The sequence below is a fragment of the Dermacentor silvarum genome, chromosome 3 (assembly GCF_013339745.2).
Source record: "Dermacentor silvarum isolate Dsil-2018 chromosome 3, BIME_Dsil_1.4, whole genome shotgun sequence".
Classification (NCBI taxonomy): Eukaryota; Metazoa; Arthropoda; class Arachnida; order Ixodida; family Ixodidae; genus Dermacentor; species Dermacentor silvarum.
Genome location: NC_051156.1, coordinates 30062309 through 30083576, shown reverse-complemented (window position 1 = coordinate 30083576; position 21268 = coordinate 30062309).

The following is a 21268-nucleotide window of genomic DNA, read 5'->3' as shown; positions in this document are numbered from 1 at the left end:
ACAAAAGCGAAGCGTGCCATCCTTCTTCTTGACGAGTACGACCGGTGAAGACCACGGACTGCTTGAAGGCTAGATGACGCCATCGTCAATCATTTCCTTTACTTGTGCTTTGATTGCCTCGCGTTCTTTTTGCGAGACACGATACGGCTGCTGGTGGATAGGACGCGCATGGTCGTATGTGATTATTCTGTGTTGCGCGATTGGCGTTTGACTAACTTTAGAGGAAGACGCAAAGCATGCCTTGAATTCCGATAATAGTGGTCACAGTGCCTTCTTTTTCTCCTGCATCAGCTCGTTATTGATGTCAATGCCTGCGAGCGAGGATTCATCGGCGTCGGTTTCCTCAGAAGCGAAGCACTCAATCACGTCCTCCAAGGCTTCAGCGTAGGCGATGGCAGTGCCGCGAAAAAGGTGTCGATGCTCATTGGTAAAATTTGTGAGCAATATTTCAGCCCGGCCATCTCGAAGGTCAATGATGCCTCGTGCCGCGCAAATTCCGAGGTTCAGCAAAAGGGACATGTTGCCTTCTGCTAGGACTTGACCGTTGCGCGCCCCTTCGGATATCACCTGAACCATAACGCTGGAACGAGGCGGTATAGTTACGCTGTCGTCGGAAACGCGAAGTCCGGCTCTATGGCGGCAGGCATCATCTTGTGCCGTAGCGCTCCTCGCAGAGAAAGTGATGTAACGCTTCCTGAGGTCGATGATGGCACCATATTCCCGGAGAAAATCCATTCCAAGAATTAAATCACGGGAACATTCACGCAGGACAATACAGCTAGCGAGAAACGTGCAATTTCGGATTCGTATCCTAACGGTGCTCACGCCAAGCGGTGCGATAACGTGTCCGCCAGCTGTACGAACTTGTGTCCCAGTCCAAGGCATAATAACTTTCTTGAGAAGGCTCGCCAATGTTCCGCTAATAATTGAGTAATCGGCGCCGGTGTCGACTAGCGCACTGACATTTCTCCCGTCGACGAGCACAGGTATGTTCATCGCGAACTTGTCTGCAGGCTGAGGTACACGCGTCGTTAAATCTCCGTCAGGTCGTGGTCGCGTCGCTTGGAGGTCCAAATCTCTGGGTACAGGCGTCGTCGAATCTCCGTCGGGTCGAGGTCGCGTCGCTGGGAGGTCTTCAGCACGTCGCGCGTCAGCGGCCTCGCCTCGGAAGGTCGCTGACGTCAGTTTTCCAGGCGAGGGCTCGGAGACCGTCCCTGCGTCACCCTCGACGTACCTTCGCGACTTGGATAGGATCGCCGCGGTGATGGCGATCGCGACTGGCGTCTTGGTGACTGAGGCGCGCGCTGCTGGGCGATGAACGCTTCAATTTCGGGCGGCCTCTGTCCGAACCGGGGTCGAGGTGAATTGGCAGCGTAACCCTGCAGTCCAAGTTGGCGGTAGTGGCACTCGCGGTATACGTGACCCGCCTCACCACAATGATAACAAAGCGGTCGTCGGTCGGGCATGCGCCAAATGTCCGATTTACGTGTGACAGGGCGGCTGTCGGGAAAGTAAGGCACCGCCTGTGCCGAGTGGAGGGCAACGGGACATGGCGGAGCTGATGCAGGGATGGAGCGGCTCAGTGTGTCTCCATACGTCTCACGCTGGAAATCGGTCGCCGCGAGTGGGGATGTTGCCGATCCGGGGAGACTGCGCCTTAACGCGTCAGCGTATGTCGTGCGCCGAAATTCACTCGCCTGGGGTGTTCTTTCGGGGCGAGGTTGAGGTACCCCGAGTGCATGCTGCACTTCGTCACGCACGATGTCAGCGATGCAGTTGACCGTAGGCTGCTGCGCCCGGTGCAGCTGTTGCAGCTCGTCGCGGACTACCGATCGTATTAGCTCGCGGAGCACTTCAACGTCAGTCGCGAAAGCTCCCAGACCGATGGTTGTCGAAGCAGCATTCACTTGTCGGTCATACTGGTTCGACCGCTGCTGCAGCGCCTTTTCCATAGCAACGGCTTCTGCGAGGAACTCGGTAACCGTCCTCGGCGGGTTACGAACAAGCCCACCGAAGAGCTGTTCTTTGACACCCCGCATCAAATGACGGAGCTTCTTGTCTTCGGGCATGCTAGGATCGGCTCGCCTGAAGAGACGTGTCATGTCTTCAACGTACATCAGAACACTTTCATTGGGCTTCTGAGCACGCGATTGGAGGGCCCGTTCTGCTCGCTCTCGGCGATCGGGGCTCGAGTACGTGTCCAAGAGCCGCCGACGTAACTCACGCCATGATGTCAGGGCCCCTTCGCGTTTCTGGAACCAGGTGCGAGCACCGTCCTCGAGGCTGAAATACGCATTCTTTAATTTCGCTCGGTTTTCCCACTCGTTGCAATCTGCTACTCGTTCAAAGTCGTCCAGCCAGTCTTCCACGTCTTCATAAAGGTCGCCGTGGAAGGAACGTGGCACTCGCGGGCTCTGCAACGTTAAATGAGTTGGTACTGTCGCCGTACCTTCCACCGCAGCCATTGTGCTCCTGGTTGACGGCACAATCTCAGGGGCCAGTCCCCGAATTCTCCGGCTGGCACGGTGCACTGGTGTAAGCTCCGGTATGGTGCTGATGTTCTTGCTGCTAGGAGGGGTCTGTTGCATAGGTCGAGGGCTACCCCGCACCTCCACCAGAAATGTCACCTTCTAGGAGAACAGACGACCTGAAGCGTTGAGGCGTTGAGCGTCGAGTCCCTGACCGCCAGCTGAACAAACGCAAAAGCTCAGGCACCCGCGCGTGGATCGGAGTAACTTCGTCTGCCTCTTCGCTGGCGCCCGTCAAAGCAGGTGCCGGCGCATGGCGCGTGGATTAGCGCGCGTCTTCGGCTTTCTAATTATGTCCCACATGTTGCAAGGTGTGGCAATATATATATATATATATATATATATATATATATATATATATATATATATATTTATGGCGCTGGCTTACACTCCCAGGGTTATTTCTAGTGGTAAGAAAAACATCACTACCAAATACCTCAGAAAGCGATTGAGCCGCGGTGGCTCAATCGTAGGAGCATCGCACGCATAATGCGGCGACGTGGGTTCGTTCCCCACTTGCGGCAAGTTGTTTTTTCATCCAGTTTAATTTCTAATAATTTATTATTTCTTCCATTCAGAGACTCTCCGCTAGGGGGCCGTGGAGTACTGACATGCCTCACATGGGCTCCTGCGTCTTGCGCTCATTTCTACGGAATAGGCTGCTCACCCCCTTTTATTTCGCACCGAGAGATTCGGCAAGCTACAAGGAATCGGCGAATACCACCTACTTTAAAAGTGAGTGCGTTTTTCGTCAAGATTTTGAGCTTGAACTTCACCGACCACCTCCCGTTTTGCTAAGCCTAACGCCGCGCGAGACCACACCGGCCTGCCGGGGAGAACCGCCGACGCACGTGCAACAGCCACACGGTGCGCGGGAGAGGAGGCGGACAGCGCTCGCCGCTGCACGCGCAACACTGCAGTAGGCGCCGTACGTGCACTGCACGCCGGGGAAAAGGCGCTCGCCGGCGTTGCGGCTGGTAGCCAATACTTGAGATGAGCCAAGACGCGACGTCAAGCGAACGACAATAAGAAACGAGCACAATGCAAACAGACTCATCGGAATTAGCCAACGTGGCAGAACTATAGACCTCAATGACCAATGGCTGACATGGGAAAGGAAAAGCAACAAGGAAACCACGCGCATCAAAGCCCCCGCAGTCACCGAATCCACACAACAGCCAGCCACGCCGCCACCGCCGCGCAAAACTAGTATGCCGCCCTGCGTTTGGACGACATCAAGGTCGTCTACCGCCCACAAGCTGGCCTTGAACTCGCCAAATGGTCACTTGTCGCAGTCACGCAGTCGGAAGAGCCAGCGGTATAATGCAAAAGGAATTCCACGACAGCGTCCGCGTACAAATGCAAAAAGAAGAAAAGCTCATTATTGCAAGTACAGCCAACAAAACCTATGCTCAAAACTTGGCCAAGATCAGCAACATACAACTTGGAGGCAGCATTTACAACGTGAAAGCCAACTTGCGTCTACCCGAAGATGTTAGCAAAGGCGTTATCTACGGCATCACGCCTGGCACCTGCAGTGCGGAGCTAATGGATGGAATCCGAGTGCCAGCGCGCTATACAGTCCTCAACGCCCGCATGGTTGGACAGTCTACAGCGGTGGTCATCTATTTTGAGGGCCCACACGTTCCCTACAGCATCATTTATCAGAGCGGTGACTACCGATGCAAGCCCTACCGCAAGTCAGTTCAATATTGCCGAACCTGTGGCAACCTCGGACATCGCCAAGACGTTTGCCCAAAACCAACCCCAAATTTCTGTTACAAATGTGGCAAAACAAACCAACCCTCAAAGCATGACTGCCAACCCACGTGCAAGATTTGCGGAGAAGCACATGAAACAGCCGGGAAAGACTGCAAAAAAAAAGCTCAAGCCTAACCCACCACCTTACCAAGCAAGACAGCAATGGCAAAACAGGATCCATGAACGAGACAGTCGATGGAGCTCCAGCCCCGACGACTTCCCTGAACTAAGCGCTGCCAATGGACACGCCTCCAACTCAAGTAACATCACCAGCAGCACCACAAGAAGTAGCAGATCCATGTTAAGATCACGATCAAGATCGCGGTCGCGGTCGCGTTCCCGAAAACGCGTGAATTACGCCGAAGCGGTCGGCAGCTCTGGCAGCGCCAGTGTCGAATCGGCAGAAACGGTAACCGTAAGAGCCCTCGACAGCAAACTGCAAAATCAACAAAGCCTCATAGAAAGACTACTCCAAAGATGCAAAGACTACGAACAAGGAAGCAAGCAGCCATCTACAACGCTAACCACGGAGGCAGTTCATGCCACGATCGAAGCTAGAGTTCAAAAGCACCTCCTGGCTTTCGAAGATGTCTTTACAGAGAACATCCTCACCATGATCGAAAACATCACCAAGCCTATCGTCGAGAAGATTGCAACCCTTACCACGCAAGTCGCGTCCCTCGCAAATCAAGTAACCACTCTCACAAGCCAGGTGACCGGCCTAACAGCCCAGGTCAACAACTTCATAGCGCACGCGAAGAATAATTCCGTCACCAAGTCCTACCTCGACAGCCTTCTCAACGCCACCGAGCAGGGCAGAAAGAAGGCTCGCACGAACAGTCACAATGCATCCCGCTCGATCTCACCCAACCGTGACTCGCCCTGTGAAACTGAAGAGCCTAATGATGGCGACACCTAAAACCACAACAACGAGCCCGCAAAAACCCCTGCGCATCTGGCAATGGAACTGTCGGTACTTCCGCCCCCGCTATTGAAACCTACAAGAATTCGTCTAACAGGACCACCCCGATGTCATTGCGCTACAGGAAACCAACACCCGCAACATTCGACTTCAAGGATACACTGCTCATACACAAACCCAACGCAAAACCATCCTAACGAGGAAAACTCTCACAACGCAGGAACATGAACTAGAAGACACCCCCTTCGAGCACACCCTAGTGGAGATCCTACCAGACAGAAAAACGCAGCAAAGCCTCTTTATCGTCAGCATATACAGTCCTCCTCGGGACGAACTTCCGGAATTCGACCACTTTATTCGTGAACTCAGGAAACGCACGAAAGGCCATCAAGTTGTCATCATGGGAGATTTCAACGCCCCACACACAGCATGCGCGTATCCAAATACCACCAAGAAGGGAGCCCGCGTACACGATACTGCCCAACAACACAGGCTGACCCTCTGGAACGACCCGCTACAGGCCACGAGAGTCGGAAACAGTGTCTCCAGGGACACAAACCCGGACCTAACCTTCACATCGAACATCCTCTGGGCCGAGTGGAGCCGACTCTCGGAGACGCTCGGAAGCGACCACCACATTCTCCAACTTGACATCGCCCACAATCGGAAGCAAACCAAGACTGGAGTTGCCCGACTAACAGACTGGAAGTCCTTCAGAGACAACCTCAGCGGTACCACAACAATCGACGACATTGACCATTGGCTCAAGGGGCTTCTCATCACCGCAGAACGCCACACCAAGAACATCCAACTAAGCACCAACAGCCCCGAAGTCGACCCGCATCTCCTTCATCTCTGGGAGGCCAAAAGAAGCCTCCTGAGGAGGTGGAAGAGGCAGAAACTGAATAGAAAACTTAAGCAACGAATCGCCCTTCTCACCATACAGGCCCAAGATTACGCGGAGCAACTTATTCGGCAAAATTGGCACACCTTTTGTGACAGCCTACAAGGAACACTCAGCACCAAGAAATCCTGGCACCTTCTACGCGCTCTCTTAGCTACCGAGTGCACCAAAATGCAACAACGGCAAGATCTGCGCAGACTAATCCATAACCACGCTGGATCGGAGCACGATCTCCTTCGTGAACTTCAGCAGAAACTTAGCTGCGACAAGCCCATTTCGTCGGTGAGCGGCAAGACGTACGACGGCGCACCAAACCCAGACCTTGATCGACCATTCACGCAAGCAGAGCTCCACGCAGCCTTAGCCAAACTCACTAGAAACACTAGTCCCGGCAAGGACAGAATCACTAATAAGCTCCTACGCAACCTTCCGCAATCGGCCGCAACAGCACTACTCCAGTACTACAACGACTGCTGGGAAAAGGGGGACCTACCAACAGCCTGGAAGCATTCGGAGGTCACCATGATCCCCAAACCCAACAAACCCCTTCGCATCGAAAACCTCCGTCCCTCACGTCCTGCGTGGGCAAACTCCTCAAGCACATGGTGCACGACCGGTTAACCCCATACCTCGAGGACAACGGATACTTGCCGCGCACCATGTTCGGATTCCGACAGCATTTGTCCACGCAGGATGTACTCCTGCTCCTCAAGGAAGACCTGCTCGACTACCTGATCGCAGACGCAAATCATCAATACTGGCAGTCGACGTAAAGGGCGCATTTGACAACGTAAGCCACGAAGCCATCCTCCGCAACCTCGAAGATACAGGCTGCGGAGCCCGGAACTATAACTACATCAGCAGCTTTTTGACACACCGAACAGCAACAGTAGGCGTCTGCAATCTCCGAAGCGATAAATTTCGGCTACCCAACAAAGGAACTCCACAAGGATCAGTTATCTCACCACTCCTTTTCAACATCGCAATGATCAAGCAGCCAAAACAACTCAATGCCATCCCAAACCTATGTCATGCCCTTTACGCCGACGCCATCACACTCTGGACCAAAGCACCTACTACTGGACAACAAGAACGCAGTCTACAAGAAGCCATCGACGCCATCGAAAGCTACCTCCGAGACTGCAGTCTCCAATGCGCAGCTGAAAAGTCAGAGCTTCTCGTGCTCAGAGCACGGACGCGAGGAAGACCGCCCAACTATATCGAACCCGATCCTAGCGTCTTCCTCAACGGAACCCAAATCCCTACAGTCGACTCCCTCCGCGTACTCGGTCTTCACATCCACAAAGACGGATCAGGAGCGGCCACTATTCCGCGTCTCCAACGTACACTGTCACAAGTTACGCACCTTGTCAAGAGGATAACCAATCACAGAAGCGGACTTAAGGAGGAAGACACGCTAAGGATAATTCAAGCTCTCCTAACTAGCCGTATCACCTACGGCACCCCCTACCTGACACTCAAACCGGCTGAATGAAATCAAGAAACTGAATGTCATCATTCGAAAGGCAATCAAAGTAGCCTTGACCCTTCCACCCACGGCATCAACGATGAAACTCCTCAAGCTCGGCGTCCACAATACGTGGGAAGAGCTCTCCGAGGCTCATAAAATCAGCCAACTAGAGCGGCTCAAGCTCACACCCACCGGACGTGAAGTTTTGCGCTACCTCAACTACAGTGAAAGCTACATTGCCGAAACAGACCAGAAAGCAAGAATTCCACCCGCACTCCGTCAGTGTATCAGCGTTGCGCGCATACCGCGCAATATGCATCCGACTTACCATAAGGAGCGTCGGCAAAGCAGAATCCGTGCACTCAGCAAGAAATACGCGACAAATCCTGATACGAGGTGCACCGATGCTGCCCGGTATATTCAACGAAACGCCTTTGCCATAAGTGTCACGGATCACCAAGGCAATGAACTCGCCGCTGTCACCATCCGGGCAAGAGCCGCCGAGACTGCAGAGGAAACGGCAATTGCTCTGGCGATAACAACTTGCCCTGAAGTAGCCGTAATCCTCACTGATTCCCAAGCAGCAGCTCGCAACTATCAAAAAGGACGCATATCAGCAACCGCACTCAAGATACTTCAAAATCACATCGCACGCGCCCCGCTCCCCGACACCCACATCAACTGGATTCCAGGCCATCAGGGCATGATAGGAAATGAGGCGGCACACGCCGCTGCCCGCGAGCATACCAACCGGGCTTTCCTGCCATTCCACACTAGGGCGGCCACCAACGTTGACGACATCGCTCTAAAGTTCTCGGAGATTCTGCAACACCACCGACTCAGCAGAAGAACGTATCCATCACCACACAAGAAGCTGAGCAAAGAGGAACAAGTCATCCTCCGCCGCCTACAGACAAACACCTATGTACACAGAATAATCATGCACAGACTATATCCTACACTGTACTCATACACATGCACCCACTGTGACGTCCCAGACACCCTGCAACATATGGTCCAGGATTGCCCACTGCATGACACATCCCCAGACCCCAGCTCACAAGCTCAACAAGACGACACAAGACACGAGGACCAACCCAACTCAGCGCACTTCTCTACCACCACTGAAACGTGGGAGGCGAAGCGTTCGTCTGACGACCTGGACGATCAACGCAGTCTTGTCGCCCGGGCCAAGGAGGCAGCCCAAGCCAGAGGGTTCCTGGAATAAGGAATCCTCCCACCTAAGCTGAACCGGGTCCTGACTCGGATTACCGTTTCGGAAAATAAGTTTATTTCTCTCTCTCTCTCTTCCATTCAATTAGTGAGTGCAAGTAATTTCCCCTATGTTGTCCCTGGTGTCTGTTTGTTGGCTTCCTAAGATATATATATATATATATATATCATCCATAAGGAGGGAGACGTTAAAGAATTGAAGAATTATAGAACCATTAGCTTACTTTCAGCATTGTATAAAATATTCACCCAGATCAATTCGAATAGAATCAGGGCAACCCTTGACTTCAGCCAGCAAAGAGCATAGGCTGGCTTCAGGAAGAGATATTCTACGATGGATCGTATTCATGTCATCAATCAGGTAATGCAGAAATCTGCGGACTACAATCAACCTCTCTATATGTCTTTCATAGATTATGAAAAAGCATTTGGTGCAGTAGAGATACCAGCAGTCATAAAGGCATTGCGTAATAAAAGAGTACAGGATGCATACGTGAATATATTGGCAAATATCTACAAGGATTGTACAGCAACCTTGGTTCTCCACAAGCAAAGTAGAAAGATACCTATCAAGAAAGGGGTCAGGCAAGGAGACACCATCTCTCCAATGTTATTCACTGCATGCCTAGGAGTATTCAAGCTCTTAGACTGGGAAGACTTAGGACTGAGGATCAACAGCAAATATCTCAGCAAGCTTCGGTTTGCAGATGACATTGTCCTATTCAGCAACAATGGGGACGAAGTACAACAAATGATTGAGAACCTTAACCGAGAAAGTTTAAGAGCAGAATTGAAAATTAACATGCAGAAGTCAAAGATAATGTTAAATAGCCTGGCAAGGGAACAAGAATTCAGGATCGCCAGTCAGCCTCTAGAGTCTGTAAAGGAGTACGTTTATCTAGGTTAATCGCTCACAGGGGACCCTGATCATGAGGAGGGAACTTACGGAATAATAAAATTGGGTTGGAGTGCATACGGCAGGCATTGCCAAATCGTGACTGGGAGCTTACCACTGTCATTCAAAAGAAAAGTGTACAATCATTGCATTCTACCGGTGCTAACATATGGGGCAGAAACTTGGAGGTTAACAATGAAGCTCGAGAACAAGTTAAGGACCGCACAAAGAGCAATGGAACGAGAAATGTTAGGTCTAACGTTAAGAGACAGGAATGGAGCGGTGTGGATCAGAGAACAAACGGGTAAAGCCGATATTCTAGCTGACATTAAGTGAAAAAAATGAGCTGGGCAGGCGATGTAATGCGTAGGATGGATAACCTGTGGACAATTAGAGTTACAGAATGGATACCAAGAGAAGGGAAGCGCAGTCAAGGACGCCGAAAACTAGGTGGTGTGATGAAGTTAGGAAATTTGCAGGCGCAATTTGGAGTCAGCTAGCGCAAGACGGGTAATTGGGGATCACAGGGAGAGGCCTTCGTCCTGCAGTGGACATAAATATAGGCTGATGATGATGATGATGATGATGATGATATATGCTGTATGCCTCATTGCAAACCAAGATATGCCATTTGCCTTCAATTGTTAGCCTGGAGTTTTGTGTTTACGCCACGAAATTTTCCAACCAACCAGAGGTATACAGTGTAGTGGACAGCGTGCTTCGCGTCCGAAGCTCGACATCATGGCCGCAACATCAGCTTAGTTGCCCGCCGAATAAATGTGTGCTTGTTCCGAGTCTTCTGTTCTCACAACAGCTTCGCTGTAAAAATGATTCCGTAGTCATGCGTACATGTTTCATTTGTCGCATGTGACTCAACTGTCGTCAGCCTCGCTTCTTGGCTGCTATTTATATGTATACATACGTTTGTAGTTCTTTCGCAGGCGTTTCATCAGCAATGCGCGTTCCTAAATGCCCAGAGTGTTGTTGTTTCCCGTTTGTTTGATGGTAAACGGCTTCTTTATTTCAGTTGTTAGTCATGTTTAGTTATGTTCTCCTTTTTTCGCTACATGTTGTTTCTCTTACCCCGCTCACGCTATACTCCGGTTGGAGCCTGTGAGGTAGTGTATAAATAAATAAGTCAATAAATAAATAAATAAACAAAAAGTCGCCGTTTCGCCCGAAAAGCGAAGCATCGATTGCAATAGCAAATTATTTGAGAGCTATACAATTGTCACGTAGTAGTGACAGTGAACAAAACAGTCGTAACACTGTGTATGACGAAACTGGTTGTTTATTGGGCGAACCTGTGCTCACAATAGCAAGCTACACTCAAAGCACAACGATAGCGGCGAACACAGTCGGCGATCGTTGAAATCCGATCAGCGGCGAAACGCGTCGGCTTTTATACCTGAGTCATCGAAGGTTCCAGAATAATCCCTGATGCCCGCGGGTCTTCCAGAAAGTTCTAGACAATTCGCGTCGGTCATGCAATCAGATAACATAAGCGTCGGTGAAAACAGGCAACGGAAAGAAGCATCGATAACGTTCTAGAAACTTCCGATACAGGCGCGTCCTGCGCCGAGCGTTAACGTTTAACATTTGTTAGCCGGAGGAAAGCGGCCACCGGTGAAAGATAAACAGGTATACGTGTCACAGTGTAAGGATAGTAGTTCTATCGGCCTTATAAACTTGTAAACATAGGGATACTATCTAAATTAACAAGCATGGTCTCAGGCGCGCACAAGCAAACATGAACGCATCTCACTCGATGACCGCGGAAACTGGCTGTCAAAACGCTGGAGGGAGTCAGCGCACCAGCAGCAGCGAGCGAATTGAGCTTCGTACCGGCGCTCGCACCAACGCGATCTGAGCCGCGAAAACACAAGGAGGGCGGACCCTACCCCCCCCCCCCCCCCCCGCAGTTGGCTTAGAAGATACAGAAGCGCGGGCGGTCACTCGTCGCGCAGAAGCCCCACCCCCCGAATAGCCTTCCGGCCTGGCGGGAGCGCGCGGCCGCAGTAAAGCGCGGCCCTTCCACCTCTCTACCCTCCGGCGTTGTGCGCGACTGGGAGACAGCGCTTCCTTCCCGCTTCCCGCCCTTGTGTGCACGAGCCGCGATTGCCGGCTCACCATCGCATGCTTTCACTCGCACACACGGCGTATGGCGCACGGCGACAATTTTATTGCGATAGCAATTATATGGACACTTCAACCGGATTTCTTCCGTCGGCGTTGCCGTCGCCGTGAGGTTCCGTACAGATTCCAAGGGCGATAAAATCGTCCCCGCGCGCCGCATGCGCGAGCGGGGGACGCGTGCTATCACGGAGGGTGAACTCCTCCGCGCGCTATCACGGAGAGCGAATGCGCGGCGGAAAGCAAACGCGACCTTCGCGCGAAAGGCCGTGGGGGTATGGGAGGGAGGCGGGGTGGCCCTGTGCTCCGGCACCAAAGGCATATCTTGCCACTGAATCTCCCACGCCAAAGCATGAAAGCGGGCAAGCAGCGCGGGAGGGAGGGGGGGGGGCAGCTACTCCTCTGCCAACAACTTCTCCTCTGCACTTTGCCCGGCGGTGCTGGTCGCCCGCACCGTCTCTTATCTCCACACGGCTCTGACCTTTGTATGCGCTGTGCATTCGCCGCTCAGTTTCCGTTGGAGCGATACACCGCGCGAACCTGCGCTTGCTGCCAGCGTTTTGACAGTCGTTGTCTGCGGTCATTCAGTGTGATCTATTCATGTTTGCTTGTGTGCGCTGACACCACGATTGTCAATTCAGTTAGTAAGCGAATGTGTCCAAGTTTATGCCGCCGATAAAACCACTATCCCTACTCCAAAATAGCTCTCTACTAATTTGCTATCGCAATCGATGCTTCGCCATTCAGGCGAAACTGCGACATTTGTTTTTATCGCCCGTGTACTTTATACGGAACCTCACGGCGAGGGCGATGAGGACGGCGAAAACGACGGTGGAATTTCGCCTATGTTGTCCATATAATTGCTATCACAATGGGCTTCTTCGATTTTTCACTTCTGGCTACCCGCGGGCTGCCAGAACAGCCAGAGCGCCTTCGTTTTTCTCGGGTTGCTCCGCCCACCGCGTGACGCACTTCCGCCGCGCGTTCATTTTACTTGGGCTGGAAGCTTCTGGCTACCCGCGGGCTGCCAGAACCAGCCAGGACGATTTTGGTCTGGCAGCTCGCTGGAAGTTTTCTGGCTAGCAGACGACAAAAAGAGGTCATGAGCGCTCGCCGCCATCTTTGATGGGACTTGACGGATTGCAACGCAGGCGCGAGCGCGCGCCGCCCCCTGCTGGCGTGCTTTTGGACTCGCGTACTTCTCGGAGCGATTCCCGATGTCGCCGCGGTGCGTGGATCGCTGCTTGCATTACTTCTAGCGCTATCTTACTAGGATTCTAACGCACCGTTCCGCCTTGCGAGGCGGTGCCCTACGAGCGGCGGCAAACCCTTTGAAGCTCTGGTTTGTTTGTGTTCCGTGAATGCTTCTTCTCGGACGTGAACAGCGCGCTGCGCTCTCGGTCATGCTTGCGTGGTATCTTCATCTTGTTCCGCGCAAGTTGTCGAAGTTGTACACGCTCATTCCCGCACATTGAATTGCCTTTTCGGTTCATGTAATTTTATGGTGGTATCCCTTTTCACATTGCTCGCGTATATGCAGCGATATGTTTTTTTTTTCTGCAGTTAGCGTAGGCATCGCAGCTAACCCGTGTTCACTCCGTCTCTCCGTCGTATCTTGGGTGACAGCTCGAAACCGATGCGTTCTAACTTTTTGATGTTCAAGGAATGCACTCGCCGAGATGAGTAATGACCACACGTACATTAGCTTTATTATTGCTCTCATGATCGACCAATACTATTTTTTGTGTGAAGCTTTTCGCGCCTTACAGGCGGCGTGCATTTTCCCGCGCCAGCCGCAGCCCCAGCTTCTTCAGCACAGGAGCAGAAAAGAGGAGCACCATCAGGCGAAACAAACTTTCTGAAATTGGATTCAAGCATGTCAGAATTTTATGCATCTAAGACGTACCCGATATCCTGCGTTGTCGTGTCTTGTCGAATGATGTCAAATGTCGCCGGTGGCCGACGTGATTGCTAGACGAACAGGCATCCTCGAGCGAGCGATCACTTAGGTGCGATTTCGCGTCTTGGAATCGGACGCGTCGCACACCGTTTATTGCGCTGTGCTAAGTGAACTGCACAGTGCGCGTCCTGTGCCGAGTCGCGCGAAATCTCGCAAAAGTGATCGTATTCCTGAATGCAACTATATATTTGCAAGGTGGCTACGCAGAAATGAGCCGACTACGCCGCAGGCGCGCGTCGCCCACGCTGGTCGCTGCCATGCTGGTAGCGTGTTCAATTTTCTCCCGCGGCCAGCGCTGTCCCGGCGTTCAATTTTGCAAACTTCGGGCAGCTCCAGGTTGTCTGGGGACCCTAGCCCACGTGACTTCCTATCAGAACCGGAACTAGCTGGCTGCCAACGGGCTGCCAGAACTCGGAAAATCGAAGAAGCCCAGTAATAAATCAATTGCGCAGCTGGATTTAGGCGGTTTAGGCACAACGGGACACTCGAAACAAATGCTGAGGCGCAGCTGAGGTGTTTTTTCCGACTAATGGACATGTCCCGAACCGCATGCATGATCGGCGTGGTTGCGTAGACGCAGCACAGGCGTGAAAGCTGTGGTTTCCGCTTTCAAAAGCGCAGCCGTGTGCTACGGTTTCGCACTTGCACCAAGCCGGCACCGACAGTGCAGCGAATTCGTGAACCAGAGGGCACCACTGAAATGAAGGGCAGCGTCGACTGTTGGTTTGTGCACTCAACAAAACGTCTGCGTTGCTGCGTAGCGCACTTGGTCACTTTTTCTACGCAGCGCTGCAGACGTTTTAAATTTGTTTATTCTGTTCTCCTGTCATGTGGTAAAGCATAAGTAGGTTAAACTTGTAGGTGCCTAATAAAGGTTAAATCAACACCATTATAACGTCAACTCAGCAATTCTCGGGCATTTGGGAATATATTGCTGAGAGGGTGCATGCGTAACCCGTTTGGACAGTAGGACCGCGCTTAACCACTGCTCTGACAAGATTACTAAAATAGTTGTCCAAGCACCAAATATAGAATAACTGGAGGGCACAAGTTTAAGCATTGTATCCCTGACGCTCACTGAAAAAGAGAAAAGGTTTATCGGTTGTGCATGTTTAGAGGAATAAGCAGTTGTGATTAAGCAGCCAACACGGGCACGTGGTTGTTGTATCTGTCTCTTTATTTTCGTGGCATGTGTATGCTCAATGTTTCGTATACTTCCGAAAACAAAAGTAGTTTTAAGTCAGCGCATCTGTGTGTCGCCTTCTCGTCTGTCATTTCGTGCTGTTATTCGTTCACTATTGAAATGTAGTACCTCGTTAACTGGTTCAGGTGGTGCAGGTGAATCGAACAGACCTTGCGAGGATATTGCGCAATGATGTGCAAAAGTGCATACCTCTGAGATACAGATTGTGTTGTGGAACATGCGCATGTAGAACAGGCGTGATGCTGCGGGTTCCAGCAGTACAAAGATGTGCTTTGCAAAAACTTGCTATAGATGGCTTGCACTGACGTCATTGTAGCCACCATGTTGGTGCACCGACGCGATGGTCCGCAACGTCACGTGACAGCTTTCAATATGATGGACTGAAGTGCTCGTAGGCGCCATGTTGGTGCCCCGACACGGTGATGCGTGACATCACGTGAAAGCTATCAATAACTTCAAATTTCCTAGTGTTGTTTTTGTAGTCTATTTTATTCATGTGAATTAGAGCTGTTATAGAAGTAACTTATTTGCCTGGGTCCTCTGATTAGGCTGCCACGTTTCGCTAGCTGTGCAATTATTCGAATACATTTTTTGCTGCATAGTGGCTTCTGAATAGCTATATAGTTAACGTAGGTGCTAAGAATTACCCGAGACTATAGATGCACTGATGAGTTTGCTAACTCTATAAATAATTTTGCGCTTCCTGGTACAAACAAGTGATCACTGCCAAGACAGGGGACGAAATTCTCGTTTTATCACGTCATGAAGTATATTCAATTTTGTATGACGTGTCATCTAGTCTGACGCCTTAATGGTGATGGACTTAAGCCATTTAGGGTTGGCTGGAAATTATATCAACAAAAGTGAATAACCCAGAGTACACCCCTAGAAGTATTGCTTAGCTATACTTTATCACCAGTCCTTTTTATGATATCTGCTTTGCCTATATTACGTCATGTTGAAGTATGAATTAAATGCGACAATAGAACCGTGAAAAAGTCTGAATAAAAACGTGCTATTGATAACAACTTCGTAGTAGAGGTAGCTTTAAAAGACAATTTTGTGCCAAAAATCTGCAATGGCCGTTCTACATTTCTTAGGGCCTTAATCGGTTAAGAGAAAGGAGTGCCTAAATTGACGTATGTCAAACTTCTTGCTTAATAAATATTGCTAACTGAAGTTGGAATTTAAACATTTTCATTTTCCTTGCCTGTGTCTCTCCAAGAATGTTCACACTAGGCCGACGACATTTTGTGCGCGAAGGACACCCTGTGCAATCATCTTCAAGATGCATGTGCTGCCATGTTTTGTTAACTGCACATTCTGCATCTTTTCTCATTTATTATGCGATACGTTTTGACTATGTTACATGGTTAATCAAGTTTTAGCATACAACAATAAAGTTTCACCATCCATGTCACATGGTGTGAGGTCTTGCTGCATATTAGCCTGCATTGATGCTTTGTGCATTGCAGTGCATGAAAAGCTAATCTCGACAGTTGGGTCAAACATTTATAGTGGCATATTCAGATTTTTTATATGTTCCGGTAACACGCCCTATGCTACGGAGTTCACTATAATAGGTAGTATGGCGAAGAAATGGGCGTTATTTATGCGGGATGCTATGCGAGTATAGGGCGATATTGTACGAGTAGTACCCAGTAACTAAGTTACAGTTCACTTTTAGACGATGCACGGACAGCAGTAACAGCTATTTATATTGGTGGATAGAGTGATGCACAGACTGTTTTTCCAGGGGACGAAACCATCTATTTCGTTGGGAATTCATTGTTGCACATAATTGTGGTTTGTAGGCTGGTGTCATTCTTATCTGCCACCTGTAACGGAAACAAGGATGTCGATTGTGCCTGAACCGCCGTATCACTGACAAAATTATTTTCTGTTAAAAACTATTTCCGCTCTCAGGAGACCCAGCATGCAAACATTAGTCAACAATGAGGCATTTCATGCAGACGTGACATCTTTGCTCTACTCAAACATGCATATTAGCATGTGATTGGAATAAAAACATCATTTTTTCGATAATTTGTTAGAGGCGACATTAAATGATTGGTCTAATCAAAATTCACTTGTTGGCCATGCAGTCTATGCTACAATATTGCCCTGCTACAGGAATTTCCTAAAGAAAAGCTGGCTCGCATCTGGAAAAAAACCTGCGCATCGCTATCCGACAATATAAACTTTGTGACGCATATGTCTCATTTAATAATAAATTGTATCTGCGGGCGGGCACCCCTCGAGATACTGTAAACGCCGCCGAACATTTTTTGGAAAGTCTTGTCAAGATGTCCGTTAACCAAGGTTTAGCGCAACGTTATGTGGCCTTACTTAGGTTCAAGGCTAGAAATGCCTTGATCAAGACAGCAACTCGAATTTTAAATTAGCCAGTCAAAACACATTTTAGACACGAATTAGCAGCTTATGTGTTTCACGGCTCCTGTGCGTTCCAGAACTACTCCCTTCTCACATGCAATCTATTAGGCAAAATTCTATCAATATATCAATGGGCAAGATCACAGGAAGTTTCGATAGATGAAGCCGAGTCGTGCGCCAAGCAATAGCTTTCGAAAGTTGGCAGTCGGTGAAAAACGGTCCCCGCAAGAAAATAAACAATGTACGTGTGTCTATATTGACACGTGTACATTGGTAATGCTTATACGGGGTCCAGTTTTCACCGGCTAACCACTATCTCTCGATGCAAGACGCGCCTTCCTGTAGCTTGTCTTTCTAAATGACGCTATTGCGAGCGCGATGCGAATGGTGGTGTACGTATGAGAACTAGCGTGAGCACAAGCTGGAACGTTCGATGAGTCATGTATAAATAGTCATATCAGATTTGTTCAAAACAGATCGTATTTTGACGACTGACGACTGTGCCCGCCGCTTATGTTGTGTCACTTGTTTTTCTGCGCAATCTAGCAAAATGGTGATGATTGGTTTGCTGAACTTCGCCCTGAGTTCGTCCACTACGTGCGATTCATTTCAGACGCAGAGGTGCCAGTAGGGTGGAAGCCTCCTTCGGCGAGATCTGGCTCGAGGCAAGCAAGTAGTTCTCGACAGTCGAAGGAAGCTAATACACAAGAAAAGTCGGATGGAAGGTAGGTTTCTCATTGCCGATATTAGATGCTAGATGCGCGTGAGCACTAAGAAGATTTTCTTCGTATTTCGTTCTCTTGCGAAGTGTGGACAAAAGTAAAGCAATGAGATGGCCATAGAAAACAAAAAGGAACAGGAATAGTGCAGCAGCGATGGTGTAAAAACTTGCAGTGATGGAGAAAGAGGAGGCTTGGTCGTTACCGCCCTTCCAAAGCTGCACCGACTTGGGCAGTTGGCGGCGCCGCTGTTAGCACGAGTGGTACGGTGTTACCGGCTTTCTTCAAGCCCATCATAATGCATGTGGCCGCGAACTTTCGAGTTCATGTACACATTAGGAAGTGGCTTGTACAGCCGGCGTAATCTTTTGCTTGGTGGGGTGTGCACCATCGTTCCATAAATATGCCAAATCCTTAACATAACAGACGAGTGTCATGTCTGATCTGTGCGAGATTTGTGACCAAGCGCTTAACATTGATCGAGCCGAAAGCAGAAGTGGCCATTGCCGTTATTGTGTGAGCAACACATTTGAAAATTTATTTTATTGAAGCTGTTTACTTCTAGCCCCCGTATGCATCCCCCGCATGTGTTCGCAGGTTGTGCGCCCTGGCAGGCTTACGTCCGTATCACGACGCGTGGACAAGGATGGCCGACGGCGCAAATAAAAATGTCGCAGTTTCACCCGAAAGGCGAAGCATCAATTGCGATAGCGAATTAGTAGAGAGCTATTCGGAGTAGAGATAGTAGTTTTATCGGCTGCATAAACTTGGACACATTCGCTTACTAACTGAATTAACAAGCGTGGTGTCAGCGCGCACAAGCACACATGAATAGATCCCACTCAATGACCGCAGACAACCACTGTAAAAACGCTGGCAGCAAGCGCAGCCGCAGCAGCGAGAGAAGGTTCGTGTGGTCTATCGCTTCAACGGAAATGGAGTGGCGAATGCACAGCGCGTACAAAGGTCACAGCCGTGTGGAGATCGCTTTTAAGAGTCGGTGCGGGCGACCGCTGCAGCCGGGCAAAGTACAGGCTAGGTTGTTGGCAGAGTAAAGCTTGTAAGTACTTGTAGTAACTCTGGATTGAGGTTCACCCCCTTATCCAGGCAGTCGTTGAGTGATGGGAAGCCTTCAGCGTGTGACGATGCGTCAAACACAACCCGGAACTTGGTGGTCAGCGATTCCTCTCGTATAACTTCCCGATCTGTCATATAATAGATGACTCGATCAATGGGAACATCCTTAAGTACCACTTCAGCGTGCCCTAGCTCCAGGTATTGCCGAGTGACTGTGTCGTATTGCTCCAATAATCCTTCATCGATAGCCTCTTTGCCAGTTTTTGTTTACGTGTGAGCGCGGTATCATGATTGCTTCCAAGTAGCTGTTTCTGGTCTTCTTTCCAAGGTAGCGCTGTTTAGTTGTCTCTGATCGTTACCACTCGCAGAACGCAGACCACAACGTTAGCCTCGCAGCGAAGAAAGGCTTTTTGGCAGATCGGCCCTTGCAGTGTCCAACCGAGTGCCATGTTGATTGCGACCAATCCTTGAACTTCTTTGCTCCTGACAACTTCTCCCGTCATGATTTTCCAAAGATGGTCAGCTCCAATCAACAAGTTGAGGGCGTTCTCAGTCTCCGCTTCAAGAAAATTCTTGTCGTCAGCAAGAAATTTGCCCTCACGTCGCAGCTTCTGAATGAAGTTGTTATCAGCTGTCGGCGCAGCATTGTCGTGACTGATAACGGGAACTGTTATTGCTTGAACAATATGGATGTCGGAGCAGTGTTCACTACGCAGTGGTACTTTAACAACCTTGCGTATTTCAGCAGAACTTGTGGATGCGTTTCCAAACGTGTTGAATGCCCCAATTCGGGTTTCTCCCAGTACCTGCAATTGCAGTTTTACAGCGAGATCTTCTGTGATAAATGATCTCTGACTGCCTCCATCCAGAATCACTCTGATGTATCTGGACCTGTTATTTTTAACGACAAAAGCGCGAAAAGTCTGCAAGTACACTTCTTTGTCCGTCTTTGCGCAAGCATTTGTGGAATCTCTGTCGCAAAGCATTACTGATTGCAACGAGCTTATCCCTACTGTGCAGCCCGAGGCCACCGCTGTTCGCGAAGTTTCCACTATAGTGTCTTTCTCTCTGTAGTTCGGGTCACACATACTCGAGGCATGTCTTCCGTGACAAGCTGAGCACGGGAGTTTGACATGGCAAGACCGCGCCTGGTGACCTCGTGATGTACATATATAACAGCGGTTATCCTTAGCGAGCTTCTCTTTTTTGGAAACAAGAGATAGGTTGGCGTCGCAGGCGCGTGTACCATGCTTCTTAGATCGACAGAAGAAACACTCGTTCCAGCTGTATGATGCACTGTGCAGTATGGAAGTGGTGCTGCTGCCTCGAGTTCTCTCAGCACGGTCATCGACAGATCGTTGTGACGATGTGTTGCACTGCTTTGCACTGCTCTCGGCTTTCTACCTCAACACGTGTGAACATGAGCAGCTCTTTTAACTCCGCTTCCGATTTTGCAGCTGCTAGTGCTGACTCCGAGACGTTCGTATTAGACCCATGTTCTCGTAAAGTCTGACACCACTTTCCTCGCGTGTATGCAAGAACGATCCCGTATGGCAATGCCTTCTGTAAAATATCAATCAGCATTGCAGAGAAACTGACAGTGCAGTCGTTTAGTGCAGTCAGACAGCGGATATTTAGTTGCGCGGCATCATACAGCTGCCTGAGGCCGCGTACGTTGCTTCCGGATTTTATATGACGTAGATGGCGAAGCGCTGTCAGGTGGTGCTGCACTATCCTTTTACGATCGCCAAAACGTTCTTTGAGAAGTTCTACAGCATCTGCGAAGCAAGCTTCAGAAGTCGGTAAACCGCCAATGGCCGCTGCCGCTTCCACGGCAAGCTAATGCCGTAAATAGAAAAACTTCGTCGTTGCCGATAGAGCGTTGTTGACATGAACAGTCTGCACGAATGGCTCGCATATTTATTAATTAATTAATTAATTTATTTATTTATTTATTTATTTATTCAGTTACCTCACAGGCTCCCGAAGGAGTATTGCGTGAGGGGAGGGTACAGGAAATTAGCAAAAAGGAAAAAGGAGTACAAAGAAATTATACATTGTTAGCGG